Source organism: Staurois parvus, unplaced genomic scaffold, assembly GCF_062004578.1.
Source record: "Staurois parvus isolate SC_StPar_1 unplaced genomic scaffold, SC_StPar_1.0 ptg000114l, whole genome shotgun sequence".
NCBI lineage: Eukaryota > Metazoa > Chordata > Amphibia > Anura > Ranidae > Staurois > Staurois parvus.
Genome location: NW_028317910.1, coordinates 7,249,582 through 7,262,977, shown reverse-complemented (window position 1 = coordinate 7,262,977; position 13,396 = coordinate 7,249,582). Strand labels below are relative to the sequence as shown.

Here is a 13,396-nt window from a genome sequence, read left to right as displayed (position 1 = left end):
ATGGCAAATAATTCTCTGAGGATCTGAAAAAAAAGAATTGCTGCTCTACATAAAGATGGCCTAGACTATAGGAAGATTGCCAAGACCCTGAAACTGAGCTGCAGCATGGTGGCCAAGACCATACAGCGGTTTAACAGGACAGGTTCCACTCAGAACAGGACTTACCATGGTCGACCAAAGAAGCTGAGTGATCATACTCAGTGTCGTATCCAGAGGTTGTCTTTGGGAAATAGATGTAGGATTGCTGCCAGCATTGCTGCAGAGGTTGAAGGGGTGGGGGGGTCAGCCTGTCAGTGCTCAGACCATACGCCGCACACTGCATTAAACTGGTCTGCATGGCTGTTGTCCCAGAAGGAAGCCTCTTCTAAAGACGATGCACAAGAAAGCCCGCAAATAGTTTGCTGAAGACAAGCAGACTAAGGACATGGATTACTGGAACCCTGTCCTGTGGTCTGATGAGACCAAGATAAACTGATTTGCTGAGTTCAGATGGTGTCAAGCATGTGTGGCGGCAACCAGGTGAGGAGTACAAGGACAAGTGTGTCTTGCCTACAGTCAAGCATGGTGGTGGGAGTGTCATGGTCTGGGGCTGCATGAGTGCTGCCGGCACTGGGGAGCTACAGTTCATTGAGGGAACCATGAATGCCAACATGTACTGTGACATACTGATCCCCTCCCTTCAAAAACTGGGCTGTAGGGCAGTATTCCAACATGATAAAGACCCCAAACACACCTCTAAGACGACCACTGGCTTGCTAAAGAAGCTGAGGGTAAAGGTGATGCACTGACCAAGCATGTCTCCAGACCTAAACCCTATTGAGCATCTGTGCGGCATCCTCAAATGGAAGGTGGAGGAGCACAAGGTCTCTAACATCCTGCAGCTCCGTGATGTCGTCATGGAGGAGGAGGAGAGGACTCCAGTGGCAACCTGTGAAGCTCTGGTGAACTCCATGCCCAAGAGGGTTAAGGCAGTGCTGGAAAATAATGGTGGCCACACAAAATATTGACACTTTGGGCCCAATTTGGACATTTTCACTTAGGGGTGGACTCACTTTTGTTCCCAGCGGTTTAGACATTAATGGCTGTGTGTTGAGTTATTTTGAGGGGACAGCAAATTTACATGTTATACACGCTGTACACTCACTACGTCACATTGTAGCAAAGTGTCATTTCTTCAGTGTTGTCACATGAAAAGATATAATAAAATCTTTACAAAAATGTGAGGGGTGTACTCACTTCTGTGAGATACTGTATACAATTAAGTTTATGGTAACCATTGAGCTGTATGCATCACAAACTGATAATCTGGTTACTTTTTATTTATATTTTTATTCTGTTAGCATGTTGCATGATTCAATTTTATTAATAATCACACATACTTGAATGATGCTATTTTTATACTATGGGGGTTGTTTACTAAAACTGGAGAGTGCAAAATCTGGTGCAACTTAGCATAGAAACCAATTAGCTTCCAGGTTTTATTACCAAAGCTTAAAGTGTTACTAAACCCGCAACAGTAAAATAAGTCTGTAAAGTAGGCTTGTTATACTCACTGTGGAACCTAAGGGGTTAATTCTCTGCATTGTGTAAAAAGGCTGTTTGATCCTGACTTCTCTGATCCTCCCCTTCTTCCACATTCCCACAGTCCCCAATCCATCTGCGGATAGTACAGAGCTCTAGGAGTCACTCTGCACATGCTCAGTTTGGTGTAAATTGCTAGAGTTTTTTTTTTCTTGGGAGATCTTGATCAGAACAGGGCCAATCAGCACTGTCCAGACAGAGGTTCGGGGGTTATACAGCCTCATAGGACAGTCAGGGGAGAATCAAAACTCCTCCTACAAGCTTTAACCAGTGCTTTGCTGGACACTGATAAAAGTCAGAAGACTGCTCTAACTGCTGATGAGAAAAGCTATTTTGCAATATATATTTACTAAAATAATTGCATCTCCATGTTTTGTGTACTGTGGGAGAACAGATATAGTAAATGCAGGGTCCTGGGCGTAGTAACACTTTAAGTCCCCCTCCTCTACCACATTTGGCATTTAATTTTTTGGTGGGGTGAGGGAGCAGGTAGCTGGTTTTGACAGGTACCTGCTAACACTTTTGCTCGATCCGAGTGGAAGTTTGCCCCCCCTTCACCCACAGTTTTCTGGGACACGTCACAGGTCCCAGAAGGTTGTGGAACCATTCACAAAGCACAGTAAAGCTCACGCATGCAAATTAGGAAGCCAGTTTTGAAGCCCCAAGCTGTCACAGTCGGCTTCCCACACTAAAGATCCCGGCGCCAGGAACCCAGAAACTGACCAAGACCTAGCCCAGGTGAGGACGGCGTTGGATCCCTGGACATGTAAGTGTCCTTTTATTAAAAGTTAGCAGCTACAGGATTTGTAGATGCTGACTTTTATTTTTTTTTTCTAGAGTGAACAACTTCTTTAACCACTTGCCCTCCAGAGGATTTACCCCACTCTCTAACCAGGCCATTTTTTGCAATACGGCGCTGCGTTACTTTAACTGACAATTGCGTGGTCATGCAATGCTGTACATAAATTTGTCATTTTTTTCCCACAAATAGAGCTTTCTTTCAGTGGTATTTGATTACCTCTGTGTTTTTGTTATTTTTGTGCTATAAAGCAAAAAAAAGGGTACTTGTTTTATTGGATATGTTTTATAGCAAAAGTCAAAAATATTGTTTTTTTTTTCAAAATTGTTGATCTTTTTTTGGTACTTGTCTGTTAATTCACCGTATATATATATATATATATATATATATAAATAAATATCTATTTTTTTTATATGTTTTATTTAATTATATATATATTTATATAAAAAAAAAAAAATATATATATATATATATATATATATATATATATATATAAATAAATCCGGTGAATTAACAGACACGTACCAAAAAAAGATCAACAATCTTGAAAAAAAAACAATATTTTTGACTTTTGCTATAAAACATATCCAATAAAAAAAAGTAATCAAATTTCTTCATAAATTTAGGCCAAAATGTATTCTGCTACATGTCTTTGCTAAAAAAATCCCAATAAATGTAAATTAACTGGTTTACGTGAAAGTTATAGTGTCTACAAATGGCGGTATATATACTGGAATTTTTATTGTTTTTATACTAGTAATGGCAGCGATCAGCGACTTATAGCGGGACCCTGGTCAGGCATTGGGAGATGGGATAGCGGCTGCTTGAGGAGTGGAGCTTGGCCACCCCCGACTGTCACTCACACCGGGCCTGACAGCCAGACATCGGACTCCAGCCCAGCCTACTGCCGGCATTCAGGGAAACTATGGAGACCAGCAGGGGGGAGAGAGAAGGATTGGGTGCCCTGCGCCCGGAGCTGCGTGTCCAGGGGGTAGGGCAGTGGGAGTTACCGGTGCCCAGGCGCCAGGCTGCAATTTCTGGGATTTGTCAATCCCTGTAACAATTTGGAACGATCAAAGGGTTAACAGTGTGCTGTGTTTTACTAGGGAGACGTGCTGTTTTGTATTTCTCTGCTGTGCAGAGAGATACAAAACAGCATGTTCATGCTGACAGGAGAGAGACCTGTGTTGTTCACACACAAGTCTCTCCCCTGTCAGCTTTACCAGATGATCGCCGAGTGCAGGCAGGGAATCGCCGGCCAGGACCCAGTGATTGACATCCCTAGCATGGGTAGGGCAGGTGCGCTACACTCTTCATATATTCATATATTTGTTGCTAGAGCTGGTGTCCCAATTGGAGGATTTTCCCTCACTTCTTGCTCTGGCGATAACTCAAAAAATTTGGATTCCCCATCACCTTCTGTCTGAGGAATATAGGTGACCAGGAAAGGGTGAATATTCCCAGCAGGGACATATAGTTATTAAAAATTGCTGAAGGTTCTAACACATCCTCAAGCTATCCATAAAATATATTGCCTTTACATATGTATACATATGCCTGTACATACATACTTTAATGATTTAAAATGACCACAGTGTCCTGGAAGGGATCATGTGGCTTTAGGTCACATGATGTAGATGGGATGCACATTTTTTTTGTAGCTGGGGCATGAAAGAATGTCTTTTTTTTTATCCATAACAGGAATGTAATTTAATAATGCTAACTTGTCCCATTGATTCATGTGATTAGTAATTTTTAAGGAGAGATCTGCTTTAATTTTTTACACTGCGCTGGTTTCAACACACAGGTACTGAAGTCTGTAATCTTTTTACTCATCATCTTCTGTTTTTTATCTTTGCACATTGCTCAGTTTTGTCTCTATAACTACCTGCCAACAATCACAGCTTTACATAATAGGTGCATTGATATAAGTATGTGTACTGACTCATCCTTGGCACCAGTGTCACTTAAGGAAAAGCCTGAAGGATGTGAAGCGGTATCCAAGATTTAAGCTGCTCATACACTGGTAATTTTTTTTTTCAGCCAGCGGGCTGAAAGATAAAAAAGGACTCAATTCCTTCATCCACACACTCGAGGTAAATGGGGGAATCCTCCCCACTTAGCTATTGTCTTCTGACAGCAAGGAGACTTCCCCTCAATGATCAGAGCTGCTGGTTATAGCTGGCACCTCTGATTGCGCAGAAATTTTCCAGCATGGCAGTTATACAGAAGCCAATCAGTAGATCAGGTTCTGTACAAGCACCCTGCCCATACATTGAAATTGGGCTGGTCCCTGTAGCAATTGTACTTACAGAGATGAATGCGAACCTCCATTTTGCCAAAGGCCCTCCATCTTGTATCATTTCTACTCCAAATCAGCTTCCCCCCTCCATCTCTGTTGAGCGACACGTGGTCCCTGTGCGCTGGGTTAAGAAGTGCACAGGCAATCAGGCACAGCGGGACAGCTTCATGGTTATAAATCCCAAATTAGCTGATGCCCAGGTGTCTGCTAGCTTCACAATCTGAGATAATCATAAAGCCATAAACCAGTCCTTCACTGGGCTTCAAATGCATTCCTAGGTAGTCGTAAAACAGGCCTCACATTTAAAACCCACTTTTCCCTATAATTTCATTTCTTAAGGTAGGAAATAATTACATAAAAATAAAGCACATATTCGGATAGCTCAGCTTAATGCGAGTCGTCTGATATCTTACACCCCTGGATTACGTATACAGGAGAGCAGAAAGCCATATAGTTCTAGCTGGAATAGTGAACTATGCCATGTTTGATGTCTGGACGTTCAGAATATTATTCTGCAGATTATCCTACCTGTGGTTAGAATGTTACATGTACCTAGGGAAGGTTATTGACCCTGGTATAACTTGCGAGGGATTTTGGTTCTAGCTTGAGTCCCCCACCTATAACACCCCTCCCCAAATGAGGCGATTGGTTCTCTGCTGTAAGGAGACACCCTGCTGAGTTCCTAGAAAAAGGCTGTTATGCTTGGAGAAGTAAGTTGAAGAATTCTCCCTTTTAACATCGGAACCAACTTGGGAGACGGTACCCTTTTGCTCTGAAACTTGATCTGTTTAACCCAGGACTTTTGGAAAGTACTCTACCTCTCTAAACTTCTTCCTGTTATCTCTTTGCTGTGATATTGCTCTCTGTATTTATATATATATATATATATATATATATATATATATATATATATACATACAGTATATATATATATTGGCTACATCTTTTTCTGTAAATATGTTTATTGCACCATTTTGAGCTTTTTAGTGATAAATCTTATTTTCTGAAAAGTGTTGAACTGTTTCTAAAGCTCTGTAATGCAAACTAAGAATCCCTGTCTCTGAAGAGTGCTACTGTGTGTTTTTAAACCTCTATATACCTCTGTCTGCAGTGATAGTGGTATACAGACGATTATTCAAACATCATAGTGTTATTGCTAATATTGGCGACTTTCCTCCTTTTCTCTACAAAAAGGCGGTGGTGGCAGTGTGAAGGGCTAATTGCGTAATTATCCTGACCCAGTAACAATCGCTCTCAGGCTGCAGGTACATAGATTGTGGTCCATTAGCTGGAAAATCTTTGTGCACGGTGCAGCTGAGCATGGCATTGTTACGCACGTCACAGCACAGTTTTAGATTGGCTAGTCCTTCGGTCACGAGTTGGTGAGAAGGGCTGGGGGTCTGACGCCACGATTGTCACAGTCCCTGCTTGAGAATCTTTTTTGTTGCAGTTACCCGTCTTTTACAATCATTTACTGGGACATGGCTGTTATGCTAATAAAAAAAACTGATAGAGAGTAAAAGCCTTCCCCACTCCATCCAAAACTAAAGAAAAAAACATTTTGACTGGAGCTTTGCTAAAAATTAACAGCCAAGTGCATCTATACAACCCATAAAATTGGGCAATCAAGTCCTTCAGGCATCCAGACAAAAAAGTAGAGAGAAAAATCCAGTACTTCCTTTAAACACTGTTGAGAAGGTCACGGGATTGGTGAAGGGATCTCAGCCTGGAAAAGCAGTGTTCAGGGATGGTCTGACTTTCTACTCCTTTTCAGCAACATCTATGTTACATGTACCTAGTAACATGGCCTTGCCTCAATAAATTCCTGACACGCCACAATACAGTAATAATATAATTATTCAGAAAAGGCTGCACCTTTTATCATTAAAAAGCTCTCCCTATGCTCCAGTCCAGGTCCGTACGTCATACGGACCTGACGGCAGGAGGTTTTATACACAAACCGGGATTGTGTATAATACTGACAGCCAAACTCCTGCCTGTCAGATGGAAGCAGTCAGGCAGCTGCACTGCCGTCCAATCGCTCCCACAGTACCAGAGCCCTGCACGTGCTCTCACCATGTATCCGGGCTCCACTTGCTTTGTCCGCTCTCCTTCCCTTCTTTCTTTGACCCAGAAGGCGACGTGCATGATGTCACTTCCGGGTCACGGCTGTCACTTTCCCTGGCTAGAATAGCCGGAGATACATGTATTGCAATCTGCATTGCAGTACATCTAGTGGAGACCAGAGAAGACATGCAGGGTCTTTTAGAACCTGCATATCTCAATAAAGAGAACCTGTCACCTAAAAATCATCACATAGGGGATTTTGTGTCCCCTATGTGATGAAAAAAAAAAACATGTATGCAAAAAAATGCAAAAACGGCTCTGGCAGCAAAAGGGTTAAACTGAGATGATGTCACCAGTCTGCTGCAGGCAGGAGGATACATTTCCTCAGTCTCCTCTCCCACAGTGATCAAAATGCAACATTGTAACTTTGTAGCAAGTAATAAGGTAAGAAGCTACAGCAGGAGCTCATGTGCATCAGACATTTTTGAACACAGTCAAGAACTGCAAGGCCACCAGGATTGAGTGTGTCATCTCTGAGCCAGCATCTCAAGACAGCTCTGAAATGCAGATGAAAGCTTGGTCTGGTGGAGTACTGTGATCACTGTGAGAGGTAATAAATACCTGGAAGGGTTACACATTATATAGCATGCTGCTCTTCACATGAAAATATGACAGATCCAATTTAAATTTTTTTAACAGAAAATTACATCAGATTGGCCACGTCCTGGCATAAAATGTTACTAAAGATAACATGCTGGGAGTTGTAGTTTAAGGACAGAAAATGTGTGTGTTCTTCTAAAGTTGTATAAAATGAAACATTCCCAGCTTGATGATGTAAACAAGCTGACCCATCACTATCTGAGATTACACTTTAATTTTCTGTCTGCTACTAAAAATACCATGGCAGAGACTGACCCCAAAATGACTCAAAATACAGTGTCAATGCTCTCTGCAAAGACTGATATATCTGCAGCGATGAAAGGGTCTGCAGGAACATTCCAATAGATAAAACTGTACTCGCAATATGCAACAATGGATCAAAACATTCCCAAACGACTGAGTATTTGTACAGCAAACAAAAAACTGCAATTATTCCAATCAGAAATTAAAGACACTTAAAGAAGAACTCTGGGAAAGGCAAAAAAAAAACCACCCATTAGTGCACCCCCCTACAAAAAACACTAAACAGTTAATAACATTTTGAAAATCCTTACCATTTAGGAGAAAAGTCTAATTGAACTTTCATGACATCATCTCTGTAATTCAAAAGACAATGGCATCTGCTCTGCCAAGCAGGAGGTGTAACAGCAGTGATTACATCATATCCTCTCCTCTCTCTGCAGTAAAAGGAAACTTCAGTTCCCATCAACCATACGGAATTGTAGTGAATGTGGGTGGGTACATTAGGCCTGTATATGTTAAATGAGTCAGAGAGTATCGGTCCACCCACCACCACAAGTGGGGCTGAATTACATCACTGCTTCCCAGAGAAAGAACTACAGAAGGGATGTACCAAGACCAGTGGCTGGGGGAACAGGAGGCATAGCAGCCACTGGTCTTACAAACAGGAAACTAAAGAGAATTAATGGTTTGATGTGAAAATGTATAGGCTATTTCAGAGCAATTACTGAGGAACCAGAAGGTGGATGACACATTCAGTGAAGGTAGGAAATAGGCAACAAGGACATAGCATTTTATGTGCACTACAATGCATGATCATAGCAGGCTAAAAGCACCTTGAAAACTAGTTACCAATAAAACTAAAAACATATTATCACTTTTAATTAGTGCATTTTTACGGTAACATGTCCATATTGCCCATGTGTGTAGGAGGAAAATGCATGTAAAACACATGCATAACATTTTAACACAATGCATTAAAATATGCTTAGAGGAAAGCACATGTGTGTTTTCTAAAGCGATAGTGTGAACAGACCCTTAATGCTGTTCTATATTGACTAACAAATCATTGTATATATATTTTTTTTAAATACAAGCAGTGTAAGTAATTGTCCTTGACCTGGTATTAGTCTCTAGAGAGGCTCAGTCTAGGGGATTGTGAAGAGACATAAGGAGCCAAATCAGTTTTACTGCATTGCAAGGAGCATGCTGATGGAAAGAGAGAGCAGGGAGATCTCAGCAGTCTTCTGCTTCTCCTTTCACTGTCCAGTCAAATGCTACGGGGGCTTTGAAGCGGAACTATACTCATCTAGTATCCTGCAATGTGGCGTCCTGGAACTCCCCACTCGCCACTGACATCTTTGGGCAGCCTGCTTCCGGGTCTCGATCACCAGCCACTTTCATTGTCCAGGCAGGGATGACGCAATTCCCGCGTATGCTTGGGAGTTCAGTCAGATTCGGCATTGCCTGTTCACCCTTTTAAATTATTTAATTCTTTAGCTAAAGTTCCTCTTTAAGTGTTACTGAATTTCAACAGAGAAAAATCAAGTCTCCTCTCCTGCCAGCTAGGGCTATGTTGCGTAAATTTCAGGACTGAATAGACCGAAACAAAACTCCTTTGGTAGGTATACCAGCTCTTATATACAGTATGTATTTCATCTGTGTATTTAGTTGTTTGCCTGGAGTTCAGCTTGAAACATAATATTCACACCATCAGAGATTCACAGAATAATTGAAATTTCAGCGCAAAGCACTTTTTTGGGTGATTCAGCAAATTATTTTCTTCTCTGCCAAGAAATCTTCAGTTTTGCAGTGACAAGCTGTCACTGTATCAATCGATTATCTTATTCTCTATTTCTAGAACGAATTATAAAAATGAAACAATTAATTGGGTGCTACGGCTATCATCGCGCTGCCGTTCATTTTAATTCAGACTGTATTATTAATGGGAGTTTGTTTAATTTTGCAGGAAAGGTCTGTTTTCATTTTCAGGCTTTTATATTAAAATTAACGCAGCTATAATATTCATGAACCTTTTATACAGCACTTAAAGCAGCCCATTAAACCAAGAGCCCTCTGCATAATTTACTGCCTGCGTATTGTAAATAAAGCTTATTGTATTGAGCCCTAATTTAGTCCTGTCTGACAAATTAAACTGGTCTTCAGCTGTCATGCAGAAAGAGTAATGTTGCATACACCCTCTCTTCAATCAGATTGCTCCCGTATTCTTATTGAAAAACATTGGAACATTTCTGAAAGTTTTTAAAGGTTGTGTATTATCCAATGGTTACCAGAATTTGATATTTTGTTAACAAAGAAAGACATCTTAAAAAAATGATTTTTTTTGGGAGGGGCAGAGGCACAAAATATTGCAGAATAATCTCACCATTCTAGAAGGGGTGAAGACAAACTACTGGTGGGAAATCTCACCATTGTGGGAGGAGCAGAGACACAGTGTGACGGGAGTGACTTTTGGGGGTGGGGGGACCGCTTGGTCAGCTCATGTCCCCCTCATTATGTTTAAACCACCCTGTGCCTGTTAAGGGGTACAGGGTGTGAATGTGAATGTCCCAGTATTGTGTATAGTGTGTGTTCCTTTGTCCCTGCCATGTGGTTGCCCATTGTCTACTGCATGTGTCCATTCCTTTGTTCTGGGCCACATGGCTGTCCATTGTTTGTTTGGCATGTGCTACCCCCCATTGTGCTGTGTCTTCCTGTCCAGCCAATGATTATGGGATGTACTGTTTGTGTATTGGTGTGGGGGTTGGTCAATGTCCTTTGCCACATGGCTGCATCCCATTGTTCTGTGTCTGGTTGGATGGGGAGGGGTGATGAGGTGTTTCCTGCCTATACTGTAGCCCTTCCCACTGAGAGGGTGGGCTGATGAGGTGTTTCCTGTCCCTGGTTGTGTTTCCCTGCCCCCTGTATATATTCTGTGTTTTGTGTTAAAATAAAGAGTTGGCTTTCTGTTTTAAGAGCTGGGTGCTGTCTTTTTCCTGAGGGATTTCAGGGTGTGGTCCGTGGATGGTGTTCGGACAGGGGAAGCTGCAGGATAACGGAATATACCCAAGTGCGGTCGGGTACCGGTTCCGTTACACACAGTAAGGAAAATCTCACCATTGTGGAAGGATGAAGACACAAATTAATGCAAGGAGCTACTTGAGCCTCCAAAAGATAAAAGAAATCAACTAGCAATTTAACCCAGCAGTGCCAACCCCATAACTAAAATAATAGTTTTGAGTAAAAAAAAGGAAAAATCAGCTGTTGGAAATGAAGCAAAATGGGACTTTAGATTGTACGCCCCTTGGGGGTTAGAGACTGATGTGAATGTGCAATATATATTTAAAGTGCTGCATAAATTGATGGCTCTATATAAGTACCTGGAATAAATAAAAATAATGCTAACCAAACACATAAAAATGTCTTTACATTTCACAGTCAAGAGGTTATTTTAACCAAAATGATAAATCAATGGATTTTTTTTACATGTTTTGAATCTAGACCAGAATGAAAAATGTAATCAGTTATACCAAAAGGCTACAATCAAACATGTTTTCAAATTATTTACCATTAGATTCTTTGGACTTCAACAAATCATTGAAAATGGTACCCAGGCAAGCTTTGATGTTTCATAGATGCGGTTAACCTGAAATATGTGGAAGCACTTAAAGGGCTAAAAGGGATAAGTACACCGCATTCTAAGATGTATGGCCTGCTGCAACGATTTTAACTACGACACCTGAGCGCAGCAGCCTCCAATCACTTCAATGAAGACTTGTCTGTCAGTCTATCATTGGTAGAGGCTAGACAAGAAGAACGGGCAGGAAAGGATTAATGTACAAAGCGTACTTCTCTAAAGATGAGAACTCCAGGATGAGCAAACTAAACAAGAGTCATGTGTATTATTATTGGAATCTTGGTGTGCTTAAGTCCTCATGCACACTGGACATTTTTACAGCTGCTGTTTTTGGCTTTTGATGTTTTTTCTATAGCCAGTAAACTCCCCAGCATGTTATCCTATGTGTTCATGCACACATAGACCGTTTTTTGGCTGGGGCGTTTTTTGGCTGGAAAAAAAACCCAGGACTAGTGGGTTTCTAGAGTTTTTTAGATGTAAAAATGCTCGAACACTGAAAAACGTGGTAAAATGCAGTAAATCAAACCAGTGTTTTTTGACTTTTTTTGGACAAAAAAAGTTTGTTTTTTTTGCTAAAAAAAAACTCTAAAAAACACAAACATGAAAAAAAGCAGCAAAACTCAGCTAAATGCTAATACAAAAAAGCTAAAACAAAAGCTGAAAAACTGACGTTTTTAACATGACTTTACACAGTTAATGTTACCAGCGTTATTAAAATGCCCAGTGTGCATGGAGCCTTATGTATTTCTTCCAGATCTGTGTAGTAATCCAGTGTAAAACTTTAACCACTTGAGCTCCAGAGGATTTACCCCCCTTAATGACCAGGCCTCTTTTTGCTACTCGGCGCTGCACTAATTCAACTGATAATTGCGCGGTCATGCAACGCTGCACCCAAACAAAATTTACGTCCTTTTTTTCACACAAATAGAGCTTTCTTTCGGTGTAATTTGATCACCTGTGCGCTTTTTATTTTTGACGCTATAAACAAAAAAATGCCAAAAATTTTGAAGAAAAACAATATTTTTTACTTTCAGCTCTAAAAAATATATAGTAAACTCAAAGTTGGTTATAAATTTAGGCCAAAATGTATTCTGCTCCATGTTTTTGGTAAAAAAAATCCCAATAAGTGTATATTGATTGCTTTTTGTGGAAGTTATAGCGTCTACAAACTATGGTATAAATACTGCAATTTACGCCATTTTTCTGCTATACAGCGCTGCACTAGTTTAACGGACAATTGCGCGGTCATGCAATACGGTACATAAATGAAATTTACATCCTTTTTTTCCCCACAAATTGAGCTTTCTTTCGGTGGTATTTGATCGCTTGTGTGGTTTTTATTTTTTGCGCTATAAAAAAAAAGGCTGACAATTTTGAGGAAAAAAAACAATATTTTGGACTTTTTGCTATAAAACATGTCCAGTAAAAAAAAATGCAAAAATCAAATTTAGTCATAAATTTCTGCCAAAATGCATTCTGCGACATGTCTTTGCTAAAAAAAAAACCCAATACGTGTAAATTAATTGGTTTACGTGAAAGTTATAGCGTTTACAAATGGCGGGAAAGATACTGGGATTTTTAGGGTTTTTTTTATGCTAATAATGGCAGCAATCAGCGAATTATGGCGGGACTGCGGCGGACATTCTGACATTGGGGGGTACTGACTTGGGGTCACTGACATCCCCAAAAACACTAATACAGTGATCAGTGCAAAAAAAAAAAACACTGACACTGTACTAATGGCAATGGGGAGGAAGGAGTTAACTTTATTTTGCAGGGAAGGGTTATAGGAGTGAGGGGAGTGTTTTACTAGGGGGCGGGGGGGGGGGTGTACTGGACAGGACAAGGCTGATCGAGAAAGAGAAACTGTTCTTTCTCGATCAGCTCATCCTCGAGCTGACAGGGAAGTGACAGACAGCACAGCTAATGCAGCTGTGCTCTCTGTCACTGTTTACCGCCGATCGCCGGGAGATAGCCGCTAAGGATAGGCTGTGTCCCGGCGACTCACATCTGCGGCGGAGATCCGCGGGACAGATAGGGCGGTGGCGCGCCTCGCGCACGCCTCCTATTTGTTTACAAAACACGCGTTTTAAAACGTGGTTTTGCCTGC

The 13,396-nt window shown here is 41.0% G+C and overlaps 1 protein-coding gene across 6 annotated transcripts in view; it reads right to left on the bottom strand.

Moving 5' to 3' along the window:
- Positions 1 to 13,396, bottom strand: part of CACNA1C (calcium voltage-gated channel subunit alpha1 C) — a 481,720-nt gene that overhangs the window by 397,683 nt on the left and 70,641 nt on the right. The window lies entirely within an intron of this gene.